General features: G+C 41.5%; 1 non-coding gene across 1 annotated transcript; it reads left to right on the top strand.

Moving 5' to 3' along the window:
- The first annotated feature begins 5,057 nt into the window (after window positions 1-5,057).
- LOC136462172 (small nucleolar RNA R71) lies at window positions 5,058-5,166 on the top strand. Its single transcript, XR_010760690.1, has one exon. It is a non-coding gene; the product is annotated as a small nucleolar RNA R71 (small nucleolar RNA).
- The last annotated feature ends 578 nt before the right edge of the window (window positions 5,167-5,744 follow it).

Genomic DNA, 5,744 nt, shown 5'->3' with positions numbered 1-5,744 from the left:
CCTATTGCGGCTACCTCGGCTAGGCGAGGTGCTTCGACGAGCTCTGCCCGCGTGCGCGGTGGCGCGGCGGTGAGAGCACAGCGGCACTGCGCATCATGTTCCACGCCAGCGAGGCATCTATTCGTAGTGAGGTCATGCCACTAGATAGCCTACACCCTGACCAATATTTAATGCTAGGAACCAAAAGCAATGCACACTCGAGCCAAGCAACGGCGAGCTTGTCGTGGAGGCAGCCATGGAAGCCAAGCTCTCCGGTGAGGGCGGGAATGACGATTTTGCCCTCACCGTAGCTCGTCCGGTGCTGCAACCAAGTTGAGGAGGTAGAGGCGAATGTGGCGCGGCTGTGGGCCAGATGGAGGTGGTAATAGTGTGGTGGAGCAGGCGCTAGGTGACGGCGGAGTGGTGCGGGTCCTCGGTTCTCCGTAGCGGACGCGAGAGAGAGCGATGGAGAGGGAGAGAGTGAGCGCAAGTGAGTGGAACTGAGGCGCGCAACTTTACAGATAACACGCGCCAGCGCGCTACGGTGAGGGCCTATCATTGGCCAGTGGTGGCCAGCCTCTGTCCATGGATGGCCATGATGGCACGACGCGGCTCAGCCATCAGAGCCCGATCAAGTGTCTGACAGCGCGATTTCAAAGCCTCCAATCTCCTAATCCAACATGATTCAGTGAATGACGCTAGAACAAAACTTGTAAGCTATATACCAGCTACAAAATTGCTTTAGAACTCAAAGTCTAATTCTCAACGGTTAGGAAGAAAAATCGGCACAAAGTCAAGCCTATCAAACTGTAAACCCAGAATGACTTAGGAAATTTTCCAAGTCCCAAAATCAGTGAAATATTGATTCTTGTGAGCTACATTCAAGCATGTTAGGAGGTGAACTAGCCTATGACCCAAAAATAAAAGTTGTTTCTCTACTCAAATACTACAACTTTGATTTAGTGAACACATCCATGCAAAGGATCTATGACATAGTTCAACCTAGGTCAAACATACCACTTTCAAATGATGACTTACACTATATCTATGTCTTAGAGACCAAACTAGCCTTAGTCATGAATACCAAAGTTGTTCATAGTGACATTCTAAACATGTTTAATGTATTCCTAAGGTCACACAAGCATTTCATGCATTGGTTACATATTTTACTTCCTAGGTCAACATGCATACCATCACTTAGGAGCTTAATTAGACAAAGTGATCTACATGAACAATATTCCATTAGTCATCCCAAGTGTAGCTAAGGTGTTTTAGTAATTAACATCAACCACTTACACTTATTCACACATGATCATAAGCATACACCTATACAAACATAAAATAACAAGGCATGTTTCACATGTTTCAGTTGTATGTTTCATATGTAAAAGCTTATATATGAATGCTTGATGATTATGCTCATGCAATGCAAGTCAAATTATGCAAGCCTAATGCCAAGGGTGTTACATAGCATATGCTTGATCTAAGTCTAGATAATTAATAGATATGATATGAAAAGGTCTGAGCTGCTATTTATCTTGTTCCAAGTGATACTGAATTCTAGAGATTTCTTTTGAAAAACATAAAAAAGCAACATGATGAGATCCTGTATGACAAAGCTTGAATTCCTACCAGAGCCAAACATGTTTATCTAGGCTAGAAAAACTTCCACTTATATGCTACTTGTTTTGCATTGAGTTTAGTCAAGCTTTGTTGATGCCATATGAGAGGTTTGTCATACTCTTAAAATCAAGATCACGTACACACCATCCCACATATGCACTACTCCTACACTGGGGGTAGGCGTAAAAACATGCCTTCCATCTAGATCCACCCAAAAATATTTTACTCCTACATTGGGAGAAAACACCAAAAATATGCTTCATAGGTTTCCACCAAATAAATGCTCCAAGTTCTAATTGCTATCTCTCAAAAGTTTGTAGCAGAAAAGAGGCATGGGCTGTGCAAAAGTTATTCATAAAAAAATAAGAAAAGAAGAAAGAAGAATTGAAAAAATGGACAAGTGTCTGAAGTATTAAAACAATGGGTACTTAGATGCCCACCTAAAAAAAGAAGATGAATAAGATAGCCCATGTTTTCTTGCAATTATTTCCAAGTTTAAAATGAGAGATATATTTTCAAAGAGCATAGTAGAATCAGGCTAGCCACCGTATATATCCACCATATTCCATACACATGCACATCTTGATTTGATTCTATGACTTAACTGTCTTTGGATCTGAGGTTTGACCTTACAATATATGTATTGCAAGTATGCTCTCTTCATACAATTACCACTCCTATGAAGTCCACATAAGCTTTAGTTGTAAGAGAAGAAAAGGCATAACATCATTCACTGCCTTGGTGAGGATCCATAAATACCACATATATGAGAGACTTGAGAGTGTCATACAAAGGAATCTTTGAGTTTTTATTTTGAAAACTTATAAAACTCCAGAACAATGGTTGAATAGAAGAACTTGAGACATAGTGCTTGACTTGATCGTTCTGTATTTCAATTGCTCAAGATCCAAGTGAAAGCTACAAAGCCCCATGGTTGAAGGTAATATGGGTAAGTTTGAAAGTCAGATCAATGAATTTTAATCTGGAGGGGAATTCTTGTTTGAACGCATGTGTTCTTTTAAGGAGTTGCATCAATGTTTTCAAAAATCCTAACTTTCTGATCCATTGCTAAGTTTGGCATTGCTTAGGGACGAGCAAAGGTTAAGCTTGGGGGAGTTTGCTGACGGTAGTTACCATCCATCATGAATTGTCAATATAACTTGAAATCACGCATAAATAGGGTCACCAACATAGACTTAGGGGTTTAAACTGATAATTTCCATAAATTTTGGTGAATCTATGTTTTTAGCAGGGTTTCTCTTGAAAACCGTCAAGGAGGATCAAATTGTCAAATAAAATCACACTTATCCATGGTGAAATGAACACCAGAAGGTTTTGGAAGACTCGAGAGGACTCCACACCAAAGTGGGGGCCAAGCCACTACTAGGTGGGGCTGATCGGCCCCACTTCGAGGCCACCCGGCCCCTAGGGGACCCACCTATTAGCCTCCTTCATACGTCGGGTTCCCACCACCTCCTAGGATGCATCTACGCCATCCTTTAAGTCGGTTTGATACAAGGGCTCATGTTGGATGCTCTGGCCTATATAACCAGCCCCTGCCCCCACTCTAGAGCACATGCCATAAGTCAAGAGTAGACCAAAAATTAGAGTTTCTAGAGAGAAGAGAGTAGAGCTCCAATTCTTTAAGTTTCTAGTATAGGCTAAGCTTAGATATTATTTGCCTATGGATGCCTTCTACACTCTAGGTCATGTGGTATATCGCGGATGTGACACTCCCATTGAGTCCTTTGTAGTCCACTCCTATTTGTAGTGCACGTAGAACATGATTGCGAAGGAAGACAAGCTCAGTTCTTAATCTTCCTTAGTAATGTTCCTTATGCATAGATCCAAAGTTAGTTATACTATAGATGAGAGTGTATATACTTGGGTGTAAAAAAGACTTAGTAGATAAGTAATGACTTAGGAATCTTTTGCTCTTAACGAATCTCCTGCTTAGCCTTACTATATTTTATGAGTATCTATTTCTATCTCTAGAATACCATTATTACCTTACACTTATTATTTATTTATCACTTGACTTATCCCTGCCATAGCATGAGAGTGGTTTTATCATAAGTATACATATTTGTCAATATCTCTATGCCAACACAACCCAATAGCTCTTCCCTATGGATAAAATATAAATAATGATACTCGGTCGGTATACTCTTGGGTGAAATGCTACAATGATAAATTATCTATGCGCTTGCGGATACCTTATATGTATATAGTTTACAAATGTTCTCATAATTACCAACAATGCATTTCTGGCATCATGCTAGGGATGACAACTTCATTGAGAGTGATGCTAAGAAATGTCAACACAGTGCTCAGGAAAGGTCAGCCCAAAATAATGGGTGCCCTTACATCTCCACCCATTTCCATAACCACAAAATCTGTGGGTACATATGATTGTCCCACTTGAACAATGGCATCTTCAAGAACTCCCTTGGGGTAGCAGAGTGACTAATCTGTAAGTTGCAAACGTATGTTTGTGTACAACAAAGTATCTCCATTAATTTTATCATAGATTACCTTAGGCATAATGTTGACACTTGTTGCCGAAGTCACAGATAGCTTCTTGCAAAATGTGAGGTCCAATAGCGATGGGGATGATAGGTCCCCCTAGATCACTCTTCTTTTCCGATAAGGTATAATCTATCCACCTTCCCATCAATGGTTTTATATAGTAATATGTTGCAATATGAATATCAACAAGATTTGCAGTTTCTAGATCTTCCGGTTGCCCTAGAATCTTACCATTGTCGGTCAGAGGAACAGCAGCAGCCAGCTAAGCTATTTCCGATTCTATCATTTTATTAAAGCTATGCTAGTTCTTAATGGCAGAGGAGAGGTTATCCATTCTATTATTTATATTTTCTAAAACTCTATCATTGGAAGCTAGTTTTCTAGATAAACCCTCCATAAGTTTATCTTAGCAAGAAATTAATTCTCTTAAGGGTGGCTAATTGAAATTATTACCTTGAGGGTTACCTTGGTAATTACCTTTGTCATTTGGCCATTGTTGTTGATTCCATCCTTGATTCTATTGAGGACAAAAGTAGTTATTGTTGATGAAGTTTACATCCTCATGGGTTTCTAGGTAGTTCTTCCCTGAATGCCCAGTGTTTCCACACTCTTCACATGTCATGCGAGAATCATGAATGTGCATAACATCTTCCTTCTCATTGGCTTGGTCTTCATGCTTTTTCATCAGTAGATCCATCTTAGCAGACAACATGTCTACTTCCTTGAGGTGATGTATACCTCCACTTCTCTTGCTGGTTTGAACTTGTTCTTCATTTCAACCTTGGTTGGAGTCCATCTTCTCCATGAGAGTTGTTGTAGGTGGGAGTGTGAGTGACATGAAAGCTCCTCTAGCAGCAGCATCCATAGTCTCATGGGTACTATTGGTCAACCCATTGTAGAAAGTCTACATTAGTAGCCAATTCCCCATCCCATGATGAGGACATTCTGATATGTAATCTTGGAAGCATTACCATGCCTCAGGGATAGATTCATCATGTTGTTGCTAAAAACTTGAGATTCTCCCATGTAGAGCATTGGTCTTGCTTGTGGGAAAGAACTTGGCTAGGAAGGTAGTGGAGTAGTTATCCCATATAGTGTTTTTATCTTTGTTGTCATAGAACCATTGCTTCGCCTTCCCCAGGAGTGATAATGGGAAGAGGCGAAGTAGTATGACATCTTTGGTGACTCCTTTGATGGTGAAAGTGCTGCAGATCTCTAGGAAGTGTTGGAGATGTGCATGACCCTGGCTTCGGGGCTCGGAGGCTCATCGCCGCTATGGAGGCCTATAACTCGACATCTAGGGATGAGCACCATCAGTGTGAGGAGCAACAGGGGGGCCTTCACAAATCTCCTCGCCACGTCCTTGGGCCAAAATATGCAGGAGAGGTCAGGGTTGGTGTCCTCAGAAGCCACCACCATCATACCCTAGGAAACAAGAGGAAAGTGACTCCCACGATTTCCTAGGAAAGCTAATTGTGGCCATTGGGACCAGTGTTTAGTGAACCCAGACCTAAAAGGACTAGGAGCTGCTGAAACCATTGAGCCCAGAAAATGGCCTGAGCACCTCCCTGGTCTTCCCCTGCTTGCAAACCTCCTTCTGGCACCAGCCATTG

This window comes from Miscanthus floridulus, chromosome 6 (assembly GCF_019320115.1).
Source record: "Miscanthus floridulus cultivar M001 chromosome 6, ASM1932011v1, whole genome shotgun sequence".
Taxonomy (NCBI): domain Eukaryota; kingdom Viridiplantae; phylum Streptophyta; class Magnoliopsida; order Poales; family Poaceae; genus Miscanthus; species Miscanthus floridulus.
This window is presented reverse-complemented; position numbering and strand designations above follow the sequence as displayed.